We start from the raw sequence: 23,049 nt of genomic DNA, 5'->3' as shown, positions 1-23,049 counted from the left end.
ATCCAAACCGTCATCGAACCCATCGTTCTACCATTCCTAGACGGGCAAGGGAACTTGCTGTTCCAACAGGACAATGCACGTCCGCATGTATCCCGTGCCACCCAACGTGCTCTAGAAGGTGTAAGTCAACTACCCTGGCCAGCAAGATCTCCGGATCTGTCCCCCATTGAGCATGTTTGGGACTGGATGAAGCGTCGTCTCACGTGGTCTGCACGTCCAGCACGAACGCTGGTCCAACTGAGGCGCCAGGTGGAAATGGCATGGCAAGCCGTTCCACAGGACTACATCCAGCATCTCTACGATCGTCTGCATGGGAGAATAGCAGCCTGCATTGCTGCGAAAGGTGGATATACACTGTACTAGTGCCGACATTGTGCATGCTCTGTTGCCTGTGTCCATGTGCCTGTGGTTCTGTCAGTGTGATCATGTGATGTATCTGACCCCAGGAATGTGTCAATAAAGTTTCCCCTTCCTGGGACAATGAATTCACGGTGTTCTTATTTCAATTTCCAGGAGTGTATTTATTAATTGAACAATAATTGCATTTGAGTGTAGTGTATGCAAATTAATTATAAATAAGTGGATTAAATGTGCCAATTGCAGTAATGTAAACAGATTACGTTATAATTGTTTGATTTTATAAGCAACAATGTTTGGACGACAGTTCGATGATTTCACTTACACTTTACAAAACAGTTAATACATTTTCATTCCTTAGATAAAGTAATAATATGACTATTGTACAGATAAAAGTCTTTCATATTCGTTGCTAGGGTTATTAGTCATTGATGTTGAAAGTGTCACCAGACGATGATGAATCAGCAGCTAGCGGGACGGTTGTCACTGCGCTGAGATGCAGAGCCTTGGGCCCAGTGTCCCTCACGAAGGGTACGACCCAAGTCTTTACTTTTAAGTCTACCACTCAAGTGCATATTGCGACAATCTTTATTCTTTAAGAGACATTTTGCTTTACAACTCGAAATGATTTTTAAAATATTTAATCTTTCTCAGACGGTATTGTGACATATACTCCATCATTAGTGGAATACATTTGGTACATCTACATCAATTGACGTGAGTGTGAATTATGAAATCTTTATGATGCTAATATTGATGTGGTTATCAGTGGTATACAGATTGTCATATGTACGTTTTATAGCTGTCAAATGCTAAACGACTACACCTCTTGTTCGTGTTCGACACTACTCTCATACGATGATAACATGGAAACGTGTATTAAATATTTCGAACTGCAGCTGATGGTGTGCAGCCAACTGTCATTTAACAAATACTTTAAAGCTATGGAGCAAACAGCAGAGAATATTTTTATGTCATTTATTCCACATAGACTTTGAGAAGCTTTTCTAATTGTACCAATTTTTGTAATTGTACCAATTTTGTAACTGTACCAATTGTATCAATTGCAATCGACCTAAGAACAGGCTGGAGCCATCTCCAACCCATGCAGTCCACCAATGACGCTAGGAGGCCCACTTATGGTAGCAGATTCCAAGTAGCCAACTAGTGTCCATCCTGTGTCCCTGAGCGACTGGCGTCCTGTCTGGGGCCGGCTGGTCGTCTCGTCTTCCATTCCATGAGTCAGGATGCGTCATACAATTTAAAGGATACAGTAGCCTTTCGGCAACAATAACATGCTGTTTAGCATTTATTCCTTCCCCTTGTCTTCTGAGGAAGTGGACAGATTCTCTCCAGTCACATCATCATATTTCCTTCTAGCTTCAAGCTAAGTGTATCCGTCCATGGAAAACAGCCACAGATATGTAGTCTCGTCTGGCAAAACTGAATGACTTGTTGCATGAAGTATCCAAATATCAGGACAGTGCTCAGAGCTAGATATATTTCATGTAAAGTGTAAACCACGACGTCTCTGTTCTGGTTGTTTCAGAGCCCGAAGGACCGACACAGCTCATTACTATTTGATTCAAGGGATGTCGTCCTACAGTCAAGACGAAGTGTGTGGCAGTATGAGAGCTGAAGCTCAACTATTTCTCAGCGATGGACCTTTTCACAACCTTTGGGGGTCGGAAAGGCATAGAATACAGCTGTAAACAAAAGAGCTGAAATAGCACGTTCCGTTCATATTTTGTCTTGTTCCTGCCGGAGAGCAGAAATGAGACCACTTCTTGAAGCAATACTGTCTATTTTTGTCAAATACTTTCATAAAACTGATTTAGTGGCAATGCAGTTTCGACGTATTAGTCATTCACAGTTTCCATACAGAGCGTAATTAGAAATAAAAAAAAAAAAAAACAGTGTCCCATATTCTAACACAAGATGCTTGTCGTCAAATCTAGCAGTAAACCTGATCAAATACTTGATCACATATGGACCATTCTGTTCTGTAACAGCCGTCTGTCTGTTGATAATATATGAGTTGTCCAATTGGGTTAACACTCATTCTTAGACATAATTCACACCTCCAGCTTCCATCTCAAAGAATAACAAAAAAGTTCCCCTCGGATTTGATCACACGCATGATACGAACATCCGGCAATCTACGCAAATTTTCGATGGCTTAGGAATGCACCAATTCTTTTACATACACACACAGTCAGAAATCAAAAATGGTCAGACCGTGCTATTTGATAATGTCTGTGATATGTACCGTCGTATGAGGTGTAGAGTATGGGGTAGATCCCAGTCGTGCATGAACTACATCCCTTGTCTTTCTGTAATGGTAACCTTCTCCAGTATTGAGCGTAATTTGTGGTATGGCAGTATTGAAAAGAAGTACCTGTCAGATTTTCTGAAAATTTGTATGAACCACTGAATCTGTCACCTATAATTTCTACCCACATTTTCGTATTAAAATGAACATAATGTCTTGCTACGTTGATAGAATGAGGCTTCACATCCGCCAGTACATGGTTACTGAGGTATTATAGTATACTGCAGTATGCTATCCCACTGTACGTGACACACCTCACTAGAGAATTAAATGCAATCTGGGAACTGCGTATCTTTGGTGACCTGTCTCAGATTCAATTATAAGAGAACTGTTATCTTGCATGATGGCTGATGTCTGGAGAGCTTACACGAGCTCTAAGCGATTTAGGTGATGTTACTGTTTGTGGAGAACTGACTACATAAAACGAGCTTCATGCCTTCAGCAGCTCTAACTGTTCACATAGTTGCTAAAATCCCTCTTCCAGTCCTTGCAGCACTCGCTCCTCCATATCCAGCATGCGATCGATACGAGGTGTACACATTCTTTTTGTTGCGAATGATCTACGTCTGAAGTCCCAAAAAAGAAAAAGCTCTGCGTTTCTTAGATTCAATTGAGGATATCATTCGTCGTACGGCATGTGGCTGTCGATTAACGTCGTTGCCTTAACTGTAGTGATATACCATGCCTTTTATTTTCAAAGTGAAATAACAGGACTCCGTTTCACTGCTTACGTTGTTAACATTCCACATAGTCACTAACATTATTCTGATGCGAACAAAAGCTGTAAAAGATACTTACGAACTAGATGATGTAGGAGACAGTAGTAAGTACTATATTGGACAACTGTACCAGAATGAGAGGACTACTTGTAGAGACAGACACAAACAATTGTAAATCAGCAATGAATGCCAGCAAGGATGACAGCCTGCGCTACTGAGAACAGACCTTTCTCGAAACAGGCAAAACTTTAATCTCAAACCCAGCGTCATGTGAATTATTTTTTCCTGAGTAAGCTGACTCGACGAAAGCTTGCTATAAAGAAGGAGAAGTTCACCTGTTATCACATGAGGATGATGGGCAACTGGTTTCTCGGTATGCTGAGGTCTACATATCATGTGACTACTGGTATAGATGAGTTGAGCATTACAGGATGTAGGTTAGCACCTCACTTTTTTAGAGCAGAAATTTAGACAGGAGACTATATCCTTTTCATCAGTATTATTATAAGTTTAAGAATATTTACAGTCATAAATTTTCTTTGGAGTGGAATATGAAGGTATTCCATACAGAAGCCGAATTTCATATTAAATCATTCGTAATACTAAATGTACACTGAGCATCTGCGGGTAATTTTAATGTGTTCACAAATCACCTTGAACATCTATTGACATACTGGTATTTAACAGAAAGAAAAAAAGAGATAAATGTTTCAGTTTTACAATGTAGATTTCCTACAAAATTCTTATAGTAAGAATTTATAAGTCAGTAACACTACCATTCGACTTCATTCCAATCGTGAACATTACAACTAGGACAGAAACTTGCTCAAAGACAGTCACTGACAGTATCTCTATAGACAGATATAATGAACGAAATTACACTTCAGAAACAATAGTCAACGACCACGCAACCCATCACATGCAATCCGTTTCTTGTGTTGAATTATGATGCTGAACAGGACATACAGTCTACTAAATCTGAGTTAGAGAGGCTAGTTGATAAACCAAAAATAGATTATTTTAGGAACCTAATGAAAAACATGATCTGGAGTGATGCAGTGAAACTAATGGCATGAATGTAAAGTACAAAACTTTTGTTAGTAATATTATTACCTTATTTAAAAAGGGTTTACTACCAAAAATAACCCATATTAGACAAACATCTAGAAAGGAGCCGCGGACAACACAAGGAATAAAGGTATATTCTAAGACAAAAGGAAAACTATATTTCTCACACAGAAGCAACTCCGATGTTGATGCCATAACTCATTACAAGACATACTGGAAAATATTAAAGACAGTAATATGGAGGTCTAAGCAAATGTGTTGCGAGACCGACAAAATCACATCAGATTTTGAAGTGAAAATGGTTCAAATGGCTCGGAGCACTATGGGACTCAACTGCTGTGGTCATAAGTCCCCTAGAACTTAGAACTACTTAAACCTAACTAACCTAAGGACATCACACACATTCATGCCCGAGGCAGGATTCGAACCTGCGACCGTAGCGGTCGTGCGGTTCCAGACTGTAGCGCCTTTAACCGCTCGGCCACTCCGGCCGGCTTTTGAAGTGAAGAAAATATGAAAAATATTGAAGTACCACATAGGTGGAACAAGAGGTGAAGAGGAGATAGTATGAAGACTAAATGATACATTTGTAACACATGTGTGCAGAACTGCAAAACATTTTATCAAGAATTTTACGACTGCTGCTTAAAATTTGGGATTCTTAGGTTCACAAGATTTTGCCATGGAATGTCTCAGACCAGTCTTTGCATATAATATCAGTAATATTAACGCTACGTCCACTACATCAGTAGAAGTAATGGCCACCATAAATACTTTGAATGAAGTGAACTTGTAACGTGCGCGTGGGGCACACAATACTCATTAAAGCCTGTACTATGGTAAGTGAGTGGGATTTACCTTACGAGACAGGATTTTTGTATAGATATTGACCGCGTGTACCTGAATGGAGGCAAATCAGACTTACACGCACTCGGTAATAACAATGATACGTCAAGTAAGTTCGAAATGCAACTACACGTCAGGACGGACAAAAGAAAGCACAGCAGATGCTACCAATTTGTTAATAATACGGTCGCCAGCCTAATTAGGCATTAACTGAGTTTCTTCCCTGTACAAGTTGGCAGATATTCGTGCAAAGCAACAAGTAGTAACACTGCATAATATAGTGGAATTTTAGAACCAGAAAATCTATTGAACTGATAATTTCACGTTCTGTACTGATATGGATAAACCATAAATACATAACACTACACTATAATGTTTACTACAAAACGTCGTACTGTCTATTGATCTGATTAGAATCGGGCGTAGGTTACCCTAGAAATAGCACTTTCGAATCACACACACAATGTCAATTTTGATAAAGGTAAAACACTCATAAATTTTGGCTTTTATATTGACTTTAACTTTGCTGGTCAAACCAATTTAGAACACTTCAGAATTCAAATGAATAAAAAAAAAGGGGGAGGGGACCCTGAAACTGTTATGATCACTGTATTAAAAAAATTTATTACTGACACCATTATGCGCTCAAGATTTCCAATATATGAGTTACTACTCTCTTTATCTTATTTCCTACTCGTTTAAATACCTTTACATCTATCTCGAAATAATTAAACATCATTACTAAAACAATATTAAAGTTATCTTTCAACTTTATCAGACCTTCGTTATTCATTTACTGGTTCATTAACAAAACAGTTCTTTAAACACCATTCTAACATAGTTAGGTCTGCAAGTAATTATTATTAACACAAAATTTAATTTTTAATTTCGGGGCACTCGGATTGCACATTAGGAAAGGACCCTATTTAGGTTAGTTGTGTTTCCTTAACATAATGACATGAAACAGAAAAAAGAAATGAAAGCAGAACATCAATTACTCAAGTTTATCGAAAATTCAGATGGAAAAAAAATTTACTTATATGTACAATAGTACAGCGTTGTTATTGTTACACATGCCCCTGTTTCCAGTAAATTTCACTAAGTGCAAATTTGATGGGAACACTAAACTTTATATTTATACAGTGGTTCTGAATCTTTGAGTCAATGTACCATTATAAAATTTTGTATCACTAAACTTCCTTTCTCTCACATTATAGAGGTCTATACTTATTAATATATCAAGAACATTTACCTATCGTTTGCTTAAGTGCCTTTGGCACAGTCCAACCTTCTATCAGAACATGATTTAAATAGCAAATTAGTTATTATTAAATTTCTCAGAAAAATAAATTAAAAAGCTGAAACACAAACACTTAACTGCAAAGCATATTCAAATACCTATATACACTATAAGACAATTTGTTGCTGCTTGCATTGAATGGCAGTCCATTTCCTTATTTACTAATAAACACACAATAATATTTAGAAAAATCACTACACATATTTGCTGCCTATTATTTAGATTTGGGCAGTCCATTTCACACCATTTTATCACATCGCCTGTATCACACTTACAATTCTCCTTTGACTATTTATCTGCCCTCTTTGGTGTTTGACAGTCCTTTATATTATGACTCATATACTGCCCACTTTGATTTTTGGCAGTCCCATCTTTTATTTGGCTTTCAGCATTTCCTTTTTCATTTCAGCCCTTTTTTTCCATACACCTTTACATTTATAGTACATTTGGTAATATGAAACTTACATAAGTACATTAGCACACTGACAATGGTATACATACATTTACAAAGGTTTGTTACATTTGGAATAAAATAGTTTCAGCATTAGACCCAGCACATTTACTGCAGATTGCTTTCTGATTGTACTCAGGTTATTCACTCCTAGGAACAAACAGTTTCAGGTCCACAGCGTTTCTTATACCTAAAGGTCTTTTGGATTTTGGGTATATCAGGTAGTAAGCATTATTGTGTGGAATGTTCTGTATTATATACGGTCCATTATAAATATATTTAAATTTGGAAATTTCATGGTTCAGTTCACTAGATTTTTCGTGGGTTTTTAAAAGAATATAATCCCCAATTTTAAATTTTGAAACTTTCAGGTTTTTATCATGTCTTTTAGATCTAGATTCAGGTTTTTGCTTTGCCCTTTTTCTGACTAATTCTTTCTTTTGACTCAACCCCAAGCTTGTACAAGGTGGAAACTCTAGTTTTTCCTCAATTAAACTTTTACTTCTGCTACCTAACAAAATTTCTTCCGGTGGGAACCCAGTAGATTCATGATGTAAGGTGTTCATGACCTTCTCAAAGTCCAATATAAATCTTCCCCAGACTCTAAATCATGCCCCTTCCTGTTTTTTCCGCAACGCACCTTGGTCGACTGTTACATCGTCCCAAGATACGTTCCTGACCTGTGAATCGTTTATATCTGGTGCCTTTCTCGGTTTCTAGAGTTCAAATTCTTTGCTTATTTGAACTCTTTGCAAAATAAACACTGAGTCATCAGGTGGCTCTTTCTTCCTGTGTTCAGTCTCAACATCTGGGTTTTGTTTTGAAACTTCGTCATCAGTATGTACATTATCGCAATTAGCTGTATTCCCATTATTTTCACTAGTACCGAAATACTCGTCGTCTAAACTATCGTCAGAATCCGACCATTCTGGATCACTTTCGGGTTCTAACATAAAAGCTTTTCTGAGACAGGCACTAAGTTCTTCCTCTACATTTTCGTCAGATTTTGATTTTAACTCAATATCCTCTTTTGGCAAAACGACCTCATTATCAGCTTTACTCACATCCACCGTCACTTCATATTTAGTGTAATCCTCATGGACTTCAATTACACTTGGGTAATTACCTGCCCCTTCCCCACTTTGCCTTTCGGTAGCAGCAGCAGCTTGTACTGTTGGCGGATCGTTAACAGAAGTTACTTCCTCGTCAATGCTTAGGATTTCATTCTCCAATTCCTTCCTATCTTTAACCATCGTCCTATCGGCAGCGCGCGTACTTTGCGCGGCGCTATTTACTCTCTCTTCTTTAAATTCGGGCCACGTCACCTTATCGACGTCCCTACTATTTCCTGTTTCACTAATTAACCTCCTTGCCTCATACTCCTTCTTAAAATCCTCCCACTCACATTGTTTGAGGCCCTTGTACAGATCGTCGATCTGCACACGCCAATCAGTTACTTCTGCTAATTCATTCTCGCCATTTACTTCATTGCTAACATTGCTAACCGCACCTCTCTGTGTATCCACTGTTCCATCCACTATTTCCTTCGCCACGGAATTACCACTCGTAATGTATTCGCCAGCTCTTACGGCAGTGTTTGTACCTAATTCGGCCGCCTTGCTAGTGGCTTCTCTCTGAACAGCTGTTCTGCTAGGCTGGGCCGTTGCCCTCTGATGCTCCACTCGCCTGTTAACATGTATCGCTCTGCACGGCGAAGATGAGTCGTCTACGCTTGCATCTGACGCTTGTTTCGCAACAACACGTTGCGTCGTTTCACGCCTGTCTCTAAGCTGTCTTATAACTTTACTGTCAGTCCGGTAATGTTTCTTAAATCGGGGCCGGTATGTTCTGTCCGCTTCCGTTTGGCCCACAACGTTCGCGGGAATCGGTTTCCCACGTCGTTATTATTTTGCGCGGTGTACCCTCTACCGCGACCTGGATAACCCCCTCTTCCTCTTCCTCTGCCTCTACCTCTCTGTGTCATGTTGACGCGAAACCCATCGCCGTCATTTCTCTCGTCATTATTGCGATTATTTCTGTTACTAAAATTTTGATAATTGGCACGACTTTCGCGCCAATGATCTTCGTCTTCGACCCTTTCGAGAAACGCTTGGAAGCTGCGATGATTGCTTCCCACATATCTCTTCGAATCTTCTGGAAGCTTTTTATATAGCTCCCATATGATTTCAGAATCGGATCTTCTCCCTCTTAAATGTGTCAACTGTCTGTACCAATATTCGCAGAAATCTTTCAAAGAATTACTGCCCCTGTTATCATGAAGTTTGGCCATGATAAACTCGCGCCACAAATGATCCTGTTTTTGTTCGGACCAGTATTTTAAACTTTTGTTTAAACTCTTCGAACGTCGCTAGTTCGGTATTAAAGTTAATTCCCCAGCGCTTAGCGTCACCTGCTATGGCGCTAATTACTACGTTTATCTTCTCCTGACCAGACAAGTGTTCAGGAAACATTCTCTCGCAATTTTTAATGAAATCCAACGGATGCCATCCGTTATGTTTCTTGGCGGGATCGAAGCGCTCCTCACCTTCCAACAGCTTCGTAAGTGGCGTGACATTACAGACAACAACAGGCCTATCTTTGATTTTATTCTCGAGATCGAAAATTTTGCCTTGAATTTTCGATGTATTTTGTTCACACTTTTGTACACATCCGGTAACTTTTTCTCCTAAATTTCGTTCAGTATCTGAAATCACCTTTTTCAAGTGTGAGATTCCATGTTGGCATTCGTTTACGATCTCAGTTTTAAAACCGAAAACTTTTTCGTCTACTTTTGTTTCAACCAGAGGCTCTACTCTCTCTTGGATGTTGAGAATTTCAACATCAAACCTGCTGTTAATGTCGTCAATTTCCCCCTGCATAGTATCCATATTTTTATTAATTGTGTCAATTTCAAACTTCATAGTATTTACCACAGAGCTTAAATTACCCATTTTTTCTTCTACCTGTTCTATTTGTTTACTAATTTTAATTCCTTGTTCTTCGACTTGTGCTTTAAGCTGACCAACTTGTGTTTTAAGCTGCTCGTCAACGTGTGTTTTAAGCTGATTATTCTGTGTTTTAAGCTGCTCGGCAACGTGTGTTTTAAGCTGATTATTCTGTGTTTTGAGCTGCTCGGCAACGTGTGTTTTAAGCTGATTATTCTGTGTTTTGAGCTGCTCGGCAACGTGTGTTTTGAGCTGCTCACTCTGTCCTGCAATTTGTTTGGTTAATTGTTCAAATAAATCGTTCATGCTTAAAATTTTCACGCTGTTTTGTTCTACGGAATCGGTGTGTTCCGATCCTACATCAAATTTTTCTTTCGGTTCTTTCTTTATCTGTGGTGAATCAAACATCTCAGTGGATTCGTTCACATACCCACTATCATCTACAAAGTCATCCTCTACTTCCTGTTTTATTCCTTGCTGTGTTCGAGGCGATCTCAACATTTCAATCTGTTCGTTAACGTGTTCGTGATATTGTATGTACGCCAATTGTCTTCCGCTAACGCCATCTTGGCCGCGTACACTCCTGTCATTGCCAGCCGCATCTTTCATTACGCTCGGCACATCTACTGTTTCTACGTTGTTGTCCATACTGAACGCAAATTACACCTCACGACCGTACTTGACGTTCACAGCTATTTACTTTACTGAATAATATTGCAATTCGTGCCACTGAACATCCACTGTTCGTTATTAACGGTAATTTGTGACCGACAACAACTGGATGTCCTGTCACTGGGAGCCACTTGTAACGTGCGCGTGGGGCACACAATACTCATTAAAGCCTGTACTATGGTAAGTGAGTGGGATTTACCTTACGAGACAGGATTTTTGTATAGATATTGACCGCGTGTACCTGAATGGAGGCAAATCAGACTTACACCCACTCGGTAATAACAATGATACGTCAAGTAAGTTCGAAATGCAACTACACGTCAGGACGGACAAAAGAAAGCACAGCAGATGCTACCAATTTGTTAATAATACGGTCGCCAGCCTAATTAGGCATTAACTGAGTTTCTTCCCTGTACAAGTTGGCAGATATTCGTGCAAAGCAACAAGTAGTAACACTGCATAATATAGTGGAATTTTAGAACCAGAAAATCTATTGAACTGATAATTTCACGTTCTGTACTGATATGGATAAACCATAAAAACATAACACTACACTATAATGTTTACTACAAAACGTCGTACTGTCTATTGATCTGATTAGAATCGGGCATAGGTTACCCTAGAAATAGCACTTTCGAATCACACACGCAATGTCAATTTTGATAAAGGTAAAACACTCATAAATTTTGGCTTTTATATTGACTTTAACTTTGCTGGTCAAACCAATTTAGAACACTTCAGAATTCAAATGAATAAAATAAAAGGGGGAGAGGACCCTGAAACTGTTATGATCACTGTATTAAAAAAATTTATTACTGACACCATTATGCGCTCAAGATTTCCAATATATGAGTTACTACTCTCTTTATCTTATTTCCTACTCATTTAAATACCTTTACATCTGTCTCGAAATAATTAAACATCATTACTAAAACAATATTAAAGTTATCTTCCAACTTTATCAGACCTTCGTTATTCATTTACTGGTTCATTAACAAAACAGTTCTTTAAACACCATTCTAACATAGTTAGGTCTGCAAGTAATTATTATTAACACAAAATTTAATTTTTTATTTCGGGACACTCGGATTGCACAACATTTGGAAAGGACCCTATCTAGGTTAGTTGTGAGGATAATTAAATGTTAGGAAAGTTCTGGTAAAGTTTAAGTTGTTATTGAACAGTATGGAACAAAAGTAACACTGGTCCATACGAATACAGTACTAAAAGTTTTAACCTGTTTGTATCGATGCGGCGGTTGGCGGGCGGCGAGATGGCGAGGCACAAAGCACACATACAACCACAGCTATGGCTCTTGACGTATCGGCACTTTATTTCTTCATAGCGTCGCAATATTTTTCCATTTAGTGCCTATGGAATTTTGCCATGCTGTATGGGCGTTGAAACGGCATACCCGAGGCTCCATGAAACTACGTCTTCCAGGAGAGCCTCCTCGCTCCAGAACGTGTTGCTCAGCCGAATGCCAAACTCCAACTACTACTGCTGAGCCCGTTTGCATTTTCCCGCGCTCACCTGCCATCCACCTTTTACCGCTTCCTTACAGACAGGGTATTCACCCGAGGTTTTGCATTCTACATATCCTAACACATTGCCTACGTATGGACCAGACGCACAGTTACAATTTTAAACATGTTACAACAGTCTCATCATTTGTTACATTTCAATTCTATTACAATATTGCTTGACATTTGACATAAACATTAATATTCACATTGAAATTTGTTTGCAGTTTCCTTAACATAATGACATCAAACAAAATAAAGAAATGAAAGCTGAACATCAATTACTCAAGTTTATCGAAAATTCAGATGGAAAAACAAATTTACTTATATGTATAATAGTACATATAAGTTGTTGTTGTTACAAACTCTAATGGTTGTGATAAAAAATAAACGAAGTTAATTGAAGTATGGGCTTCTGAGTTTAGCAATATATCAAGTTATCTATGTACACAATTCATTATCAGTAGAACCTTTCCTCAATGGTTGGAATGTAGTGGAGTTCAGCCTTTGTTTAAGAAAATGGATAAGGAAATAATGTCAAATTTCCGTCTCCTTTCACTTTCACCAACATTGTCGAAAATCTAGAAAAGCTAAAGTACAAACGGTTTCCTAACCGTCTGACCACTAATAATATAATGTCTAACTCACCCTTCGGATTTCTGAATGTCTCTGATACTGAGAATGCTCTCTGCACATACAGCGAGACTATGTAAGTCATTAGACAGTAAATTACCAGCGACTGACATATTTTGTAATTCGTCTAAAGCATTTAGCTGTGTTAATCACAATAAACTTTTAAGTAAATTATAATATTACGTTGCAACAGGAAATACTCCAGAATGGCAAAATCATGCATCTCTGACAGGACTTAGTCGGTGTCAACAGAAAAGAGATGTATATCAAGCTATCAGGCATTATCCAACAGAGGTCTAATTACATGTCGTGTCTTACAAAATTCCGTCTTACTTTTTCTTCTGTATATCAATGACCTTTTATAAATTACATTACTGGAACACAAATTTGTTTTGTTTCAAGGTGACAGAGACATTGTAAATCAAGTAGTGTCTTAGAATGATCAGGTAGTGGAAGTTTCTTCATCGTAAATAAATTATTCCCAACCAGTCCTTTGTCGTCAAACTTTGAAGGAATACACTGGTTCAAAACTTGTAAGAGGTTTCCGCCAGTGAATCCCGAAAATATGGAGGTAAGCAGATAAAATGCTCACTGTGTTAAATTCTTGGGATTGCAGCTTGATAATAAATTCAACTCGGTAGAGCATACCGCAGTATTGTTGAAGCGCCTAACTAAATCTCCATTTGCAGTGCGAATGTTGTCTGACATAGCTGATAAAAAAATTAAAAAGTCAGCGTGCTTTTCGTACTTTCATTCCGTAATATCATATGAGTTTATTTTTTGGAGTAAGTCATCAAGCCAAGCTCTTAAACTTAAATCTCGCAATACAATCAGATGGTGGGGAGAGAAGGTACTTTATGCACACATTTTGAAAATATCGTAATCTAATCTGGTGCTCAACATTGCAAAATTTTGTAAAAGGCATTTATAGTTTTTAAACATTTATTACATCGGATACGGCACCGGTTTTAAATTTTTCCTTTTCGAAAGCAATGTCATATTCGTGTTTCCAACTTCAGGACCCTCCTTACACATCAATATAACTTTAAAGTTTATGTTGCGAATGAAAATCAAAGACCATTAACACAGTTTCTGTTTTTTTTTATTAATTTTTGATAGTGGTCATAAATACCCCCCCCCCCACTCTGTGTAAACATTACAGAAAGTGCAATGGTGTTGCTAAAATTATTCTAAACAGTAGTTTCAGGTTCTGTAGCATACTTAAACATCAGTACTTATTTTAAAAACCAATTGTTAATAAAATTTAAACCCATTTAACGAAATTCGTTTCATTTTTTAGGCTTTTCTGGCCATGGGTAGGAAGCAGCCCCCCTCAGATACACCCAACTACACCTGTTGTTGTCTTCAGTCCTGAGACTGGTTTGATGCAGCTCTCCATGCTATTCTATCCTGTGCAAGCTTCTTCATTTCCCAGTACCTACTGCAACCTACATCCTTCTGAATCTGCTTAGTGTATTCATCTCTTGGTCTCCCCCTACGATTTTTACCCTCCACGCTGCCCTCCAATACTAAATTGGTGATCCCTTGATGCCTCACAACATGTCCTACCAACCGATCCCTTCTTCTGGTCAAGTTGTGCCACAAACTCCTCTTCTCCCCAATCCTATTCAGTACCTCCTCATTAGTTATGTGATCTACCCATCTAATCTTCAGCATTCTTCTGTAGCACCACATTTCGAAAGCTTCTATTCTCTTCTTGTCCAAACTATTTACCGTCCATGTTTCACTTCCATACATGGCTACACTCCATACAAATACTTTCAGAAATGACTTCCTCACACTTAAATTTATACTCGATGTTAACAAATTTCTCTTCTTCAGAAACGCTTTCCTTGCCATTGCCAGTCTACATTTTATATACAAACGAAATATACGTTAGTATGGCTAGGGTTAAGTTCTCCGAGCACAAAAGCGTGTAATAAGAATTATATGTTATGTTACACAAGAACGTCCTGCAGAGACCATTTTAGGATAATTATATCTAACCGTTGCTTCAAAACATATATTTTCCTTAATGAATTTCGTCATTCAAGATATATATATGATTTTCAAACCAACAGCTCAGTTCTAGGAATCAATACTGGGGATAAGGATAATTTTATCAAAGGTTTAAAGTCACTTACTTTGGCCCAGAACACACATTTTAAATAATTTACCAGCAACAATGAAAGTTTTAACTACAAATGAAACCTGGTTTAAGAGGAGAATAAGGGATTAATTGGTGACCAACTCCTTGCACTCAGCAGATGAATTTCTGAGCAGAACAGGTTAATGTGTACATTATGATTCCGTGATGATGGTACAGACTTTGAGGTATGATGGGAAAGGGTACATGAATCAATATGTGGCGAGGGACTCTGGTCCAGAAAGTACCGGATTGAAAGTTAAGAACGAAACTCGTTCTGAAATCTCTGACAGTGAACCTTTTCTACTTCAAGCTCTTTGATTTCCATATTTTGGAAGACGATGCTATGAAAGAATACAAAAAAATTTGTCTAGTAAATAAAGATATACAATTCATACCTTGGAGCTGTTAGCGCTTGTTCAGTAGAAGAGATGTATTTCAGAGTAGCAGAGGTGAAAAAGTATTCATAGCTCGTAACGTAAGCACTTTAGAGCCCAAGTTAACTGGATATTTGTTTCTTGTTTTGGTCTATAGTACCTCCTTCCAAAATATGCAAAGCGAAGAGCTTGCAGTAGAAGAGGTCCACCGTCTGAGGCATCAGAACGATTTTCGCTTATAAGTTTTTGCTATGTCGTATTCGCAACACGTTCCCTTATCTTAAACTGATACATTTACCCTTCTCTATTATTCCTGGCCGAGCAGGGTAGCCGTGCGGTCTCGGGCGCCTTGCCACGGTTCGCGCGGCTTCCCCCGTCGGAGGTTCGAGTAATCCCTTGGGCATGGGCCTGTGTGTTGTCTTTAGCATAAGTTAGTTTAAGTTACATTAAGTAGTGTGCAAGCCTAGGGATGCATGACCTCAGCAGTTTGGTTCCATAGAACTTACCACAAATTTCCATTATTTCTGGAACTGTGTAACATCATTACGGAATAACTCTGCATATGTTACTAATAGTAACAAATAATGAGAGTTTTAAGAAATTCTGCCCTCTATACCAAGTCAGTGCAGTAATCCAACTCATTGTAAGTAAAGTTTGGAAAATTATTTTCTTATTTGTTTACGCATGGATACAATAGCCGAAGAATTATCATAGACACCTCAGTGTATTTAACATTTACAGCATTTTGAATCATTTGTGATTAGCTGGTAGCTGTAAAATTTCATTAAAATGTTGTGATCATTGTAAATAAGTGTTGCAAAATAGTTTTTCTGTTTGATGATTCATGGCTACATTAGCATAAAAATTATCGCATTTACCCCAGAATATTGAAAATTTACATATTTTGCGCCAAGTTTGTTATTACTTTGTTAACACGACTGTTACAGTTCACATTTCTCAGCTTATATCGTATCAGGACCTTTATTTTACTGAATGCATTGAAATATCATGAAAACTACACATCAGATCCAAAGTACTTGAAATTCCAATTTATTTGTTTTGGAGGGGAATTCCGACGATACCACACTCGACACCCCACCCAACGCGTGCTTGAGTGGCGCGGGGCAACTTTGAAACCTTCAATGGCAATCGCTGTTTTTTATTGCAGATTACGATCCTACGGCATAATCTTCATACGTTTTGTCTGAGGTATGTTCTTCATTTCTCCACAGATGACACTGTAATCAGAGGAATAGAAATGGGTACACAATCGTAATTTACGACATGCTACTCAATGGCCCTTGAATATCCAATGGCACGTGGGCCTCCACCTCCAAACTGCGAGGGTAGGACAAGCCAGTAATTCATAACTTCTAATTCGAAAATACATTCTCAAAGTTGTATTACTGTGACACACCGAAGAAGGGGCTACCTGACCCACCACCGCGGCCGTGTAGCGAACTACGACGTGTCATAACAGGCAGTATACTGCAACCGGATCTCATGTATCGCGGAGGCGTAGAACTGATAGCGCCTCTGAACGTTACAATACTTGTGCAGTGTTTATTGCCTCCGTACCTAACTATCATCTAGAGAACATACGTGTTCGTGGACGATAAATATTGCAACTACAGAAGTAAAAATTGATATAATCTTGATTTACGGAGAACGTAGGATATAGGTTCACGTTGCTGTTGCCTTCTATGCCGAGCGTTTTCCAGAGTGAACCAGCTCTCGTTCGTTCTTTTACAAGGTTGCGAACGCATTAATGTCTGATGAAAGTGTACGGAACTGAAAAAGGAAACGAAGCAAACGTTTTACTGGAGAAGCTAACGAAAATGCTGTACCAGCGGCAGTGCACCACAACCCACGAGCAAGCGTCCGACAGTTACTCCTCGACTCCGGTATGTGGCATATCAACAACTGCAAACGACCCCCACGTTGTTTGCCCAGGTTCTATTTTCCGATGAGTCTTCATTCACAAACCAAGGTAGCCTTAACGGGCATAACATGCATTTATGGAGTGCAGACAATCCCCACTGGTAACAGCAAGGTGACCATCAACCTTCTTGGTCGGTTGACGTATGGTGTGGCATCATGGGGAACAAACTCATTGGTCTGTATTTTATCTTTGGACGAAGGCAAATATCGAACGTTTTTGTACAGGCACTACGAGTGCAGGACGTTGCCCCGGATGTTCGGTGACGTATGTGGTTTCAGCATGACGGTTGCGCAGCGTATTACGCATCTGAAGCACGACAGGTATTAGATCGTGATTACTGGTCGGTGGATCGGACCTATTAATTGGCCGCCTAGGTCACCGTACTTCACGTCTCCGGATATCTTTAGAGGGGGATATTTAAAAGATAAAGTGTACCAGTGCTAACAGGCCCTGAAGACATGGTCGACCGCATCAGAAACGTCTGAGCTGACATTCCCGCAGATTTCCTTTTGCCGTGTGCGCGGTCATTTAAAAAGCTGATCACTAAGTGTACTGAGGTTGGCGGCATTACATTCTAACCCTTATTGTAATTAGCAATGTAGGGAAGCGTTAGCCTCGAGCCACGGCACAAGTGGCACGTCGAGTAGTCCCTGTTCAATACGTCAGAGGAACAAAACGTTGTGAATGTAGTTTCCAATTAGAAATTATGAATTACTAGCCGGTCCTACCCTCGCAGTGTGGTGGTGGGGTACCACATACCATTGGGTATTCAAGCACCCTTGAGGCAAGTCGTAAACTGCGATTGTGTACCCATTTCTATTCCCCCTATTACAGCGCCATCTGTTGTGAAACGAAGAAATTGTTTCAGATCTAGTTTTTGACGTAGAATCGCAAAAAAAGTTCCCATTGAAGATTTTATTTTAAAGTTGCCCAGCGCCATTCACGCATGAGGTTTTGGGGGAGAGGGGTTCGAGTGTTGTCTTATTGGATCTCCCCCTTATAGACAAATTAATGGAAACTATTACTTTTTTTGATGCGATATGTAGTTTTCGAGACATTTCAATGTCTTTAGTTACAATGAATACATTGCATGAAGTAGACAGTACTGACTGTTGAGTCGTGGCTGAGGGGACCTCAGGTGAAGTTTCGGATTCCGGGTCATTTCGTGGGCACTGCAGTGTATGACAGAACAGCCCTACTTACAAGATAGGTGATACCCTGGAGTTGTTCCCAGGGCCCGCACCGCATATTTTGAAGTTGCGGTTTCTGGGAGTAGTTTGGGCTGACAAGGAGAACACGGAAAGTGCCATAATCCGATCTCCTCAAAAATCTTCGCTCAGTGGAGAAAGAGTCAAAGTAAGAAAACACGTGTCTCGGCTTACTCGTAGATCCTCGATCGTTTCGGTGATAATGACTGTAAAAGTTTCCGTCGCACTTTACAAGCCTGTAAGCCGTCGGTAATCTCAGCAGAAACGCCAACACAGTGGCTAGTTCAGCGGTCTCTCTTTTGGGCCCCGTTCTGGAAACCCGACAATTCTCTTCATTTTATTTTATTTTTTACATGTATCTACCTACAGTATGTCTTTTGAAGGTTACTACTCGAATGTTCCTTATCAAGTTAAGGGAAACAAGGGTGTTATATTAATTGCAAAATTATAACTGGGTCTTCACAATAAGTGTCATACATTTGTTATACATATATGTGTGAATGATATTTGCAGGGGTTACAGCCTTTCTAATTCTCATATTCTTATATTTCATTCTTATTACAATTCTTGTATATTACTCTTACGTTTTTTTTCAGAATGACAGGGTGCGTTCCCTTGGATGATACCGATCGTACATAGATCCGAAATAACTCTGTACACCCTAAGCATCGCGGTAAGGCAGGTTTTTAACAGCGACATTTCTTCGCACAAATCACACTCGGGAAAGAAACTTCGTTAACATTGCTGAAGATTTCATACGTTGACAATAACTTCTCGACAAACCACGCATTAAGTAATACTTTACAGAAAACTGGCGCTTGCAGTTTGTTGTGAATCAAGACACACTAAAGGAATTTCATAGAAAACAGTTTCAAATAATTTTCTCAGTCATTTTTTTAATTGATTCACCAGACATGCAATTAGCAGACGAATGAGGACGACATTATTTCCAGACACACTGGAAGACATTTGTGTAGTAATCTTCTACGGACATGGGTAGATAAATGAAGAACAAAAATAGAGATAACAATCGGGTTGCGAATGCGGAGCTCAAAAATTTGAAGATGTGACGCAAGCCACTTCGCTTCTGTTGAACTATTTTCTCGCTAAAAGGCGCATAAAGTGCCTCGAGAACTATGTCGGTGTTTTCTCAGAAACGTTCGAGTATCTACGGGTAATCCGAGACAGGCGTTCTGTTATTTTGACCTCTGTTCCAATGAGAGATTTCTGAGAAATCCGGTTATGGGACATGACATATTCTCCTCTTGCGTACAAAGAGCTTTGAATTCTGACCTTTCATTTCCCGGTAGTTGGCCCACGCTGACACCGACTCGCTTCCTGGCTGTTGATATGTGCCAACTTATAACACTGACGTGCTGTGACACCCTAATGTTACCCTTTGAGAGGATTTCAAAATTCTACCGTGCGTGTGTCTAATGGAAAAGGGTATCGGACAATTATTTCGAATTTTGTAAAGTTAAAAGAACGACCAAACGGGCTTTAATCTTGGAAGTTAACAAAAGTGGTGAATGAAAAAAATGAACGGTCGCCAGCCTAATTAGGCACATTAATTAGGAAATATGGTTCAAATGGCTCTGAGCACTATGGGACTTAACTTCTGAGGTCATCAGTTCCCTAGAACTTAGAACTACTTAAACCTAACTAACTTAAGGGCGTCACACACATCCATGCCCGAGGCAGGATTCGAACCTGCGACCGCAGCGGTCGCGGGGCTCCAGACTGTAGCGCCCAGAACCGCTTGGCCACTCCGGCCGGCTTGGAAATATGTATTTGAGATAATTGGATATTAGTTACTGAAGTTACTTTTGTTGACATTTCCCTTTGAATAGCAAACAGGACACAAACTGACCAGTGCGCTCTGTACTGCGCGTGTACATACACACACACACACACACACACACACACACACACACACACACACACACCAGTAGATTATGGGGAGCAAAATTGCACCGAGCTCGTACTAATCACATCCACTCTCAAAAGTATTACTTAATCCATTTCTGAAACATCACTGCGTGAAATGCAGAACTAATTTTGAAAATGAGGGGCTTTTACCTTGACTGACATGAAAAACACAAATAAATCTGAATAACATCTAAATACACTGTTTAAGCTTACTGTTACTAAGCTTCCTAGTAACAGTAATAATTCAGTTTTTTCTTAATAGGTGGAGAATATGGTGGGGACCCATAAACTTGTATAGTTTCACTAGCCGAGGATCTTTGATTATTGCAATAGTAAAAACTAACTCTAAAAGCTAATCATTTACATAAATTACTTTGCAAGGTAATAAAACACTACACTGGGTATAATTAACTTCAAAAGGAACCATTCATGATGGGTACCAAAACTACACTATCTTCGAATATGTGCATGACTTCACTTCTAACACTACTACCATAAGTCTGTTCATTAAAGATTTATATGTACTTGAACTTTAGTCCCCTGTGACGAAGGTATTCTTGGCAATAATATTTACACAATATTGCACTGTAATCTTACAGAATTATATTTTAGAATAAACTAAGGATACTTTAGCAAAAGTCTACCTGGCTTCACTTTCGTGGTTTTAGTTTTTAAATAATTAAGGTTTTCACTTTCTTATTAGTTTATCTTTGAATTATTGTACTTATTTTTCCTACCTTAATAAAGCATCCAAATTTTACACTTACTTTAACTTTTGCTACTTCTTTTACATTAGACGAAAAAGACACTTTTAAACACATGAATCCAAGAATTGTTCATTTACATCAGCATACTGGTTTTAGTAGCACTTAGGTGAGGACCCCACTTAGGTTCATAATCAGGATTGAAGTTATTGTTTCGAACACGAATTGACGTTTTATATGATTATTATTGAAACAAGAAAAAAATTAACTGATTAATGCCCATATATATTACTTAACTGAATGTATGAAGTCTGTGAAGCAGAGGCGAAGGTTAGTGGGACGCGAAATGGCGGTTAACTGTACTCACTGATCTTGATGGGCGAATGTTCTATAAAATCTCTTCTTGGTATGGGATTTTCAACGTATTAGAGCCATTCCATCATACCATGAATACCAAATAATAGCCAGGTCCACATCCGAGGCAAATCCCCTCTAATGCAGCTTCCAATTGCCATTCTTATCACCGTGCTAAGGCTAGCCACATACTGCGTGCCGTTGACACCTTTTACGTCGCACCATGCAACTTGCGTTGCGGAGGGACTTCCCTTCAGCGTTTACATGTTACAAATACAAGTGGCCTAAGCATAAACCGACAGAGTCTCTTGCTTTTGTCATATATTCATTACAAAACCCTAATTTTCTTGCCGTACATCTAGGAGTTCAAACAACAAAGAATGCACACTTCATAAATTGCAGATACACCGTTACTATAAATAAACCTACGCCTAATCGAAATAAGTGTTACACACTCTGTAATTGGAGGTCGTAAGTGTTGCTTTTCGCTACAGCATCAGGTGTTACTTTCATGTTTCAGAGTCAGAACTCCAAGGATTGCGCATTTATCTGGTTCTTTGTGAGTCTTTAATGCGAATATCATCGGGTTATTTCTTTTGTTTTCCTGAATGCGAGTTACGCAGATGAGGAACCCTCACTTCGTTCTACTTTCAGTCTTCGTATCGATGTCAGTAAAGTCCTACATAACTAACTTTAGCGTCTCATGTTACTTTTCTGTGTTTTTGTTTTTGCCAAGAGACCCATTTCAATAATATTGTACGTCGGTCTTCAATTGAATAGATGACTAGTACTTTGATAGTGACTTCCGTTTATGAAACCTGCTTCTTACAAATTCTCCCATGATTGGGTGATCCTTTTTAAGAAATATAGTCAGAAATACACTAAGGTGTTGTTTCAATGTGACAGTGTTTACGTGTTAGTGGCTCAAATGGCTCTGAGCATTATTGGACTCAACTTCTGAGGTCATTAGACCCATAGAACTTAGAACTAGTTAAACCTAACTAACCTAAGGACATCACACAAATCCATGCCCGAGGCAGGATTCGAACCTGCGACCGTAGCGGTCTCGCGGTTCCAGACTGCAGCGCCTAGAACCGCACGGCCACTCCGGCCGGCTTACGTGTTAGTGGTTACGTTGTGCACAGTGGCCGTATTATTAATGGAATGGCCGGCCTAGGTGGTCGAGCGGTTCTAGGCGCTGCAGTCTGGAACCGCGCGACCGCTACAGTCGCAGGTTCGAATCCTGCCTCGGGCATGGATGTGTGTGATGTCCTTAGGTTCTAAGTGTAGTTCTAAGTCCTAGGGGACTGATGACCTTAGAAGTTAAGTCTCATAGTGCTCAGAGCCATTTGAACTATTAATGGAATGTTGCGATACGCATTAAAGAGTTTACTGTGAGATCGAGTGGGTAGTACTCGCAGGTTTCTGTTTCGGAGCACAAACCAGTTACTAATATGTATTGTTTTAAGCCCCTTAAATTAAAATGTTTTTAAGATATTATTTTACTTGTGTCCACACCCATGAACACGTTTTGTTGGTATCT

The sequence above is a fragment of the Schistocerca piceifrons genome, chromosome X (assembly GCF_021461385.2).
Source record: "Schistocerca piceifrons isolate TAMUIC-IGC-003096 chromosome X, iqSchPice1.1, whole genome shotgun sequence".
Lineage (NCBI taxonomy): Eukaryota > Metazoa > Arthropoda > Insecta > Orthoptera > Acrididae > Schistocerca > Schistocerca piceifrons.
This window is presented reverse-complemented; position numbering follows the sequence as displayed.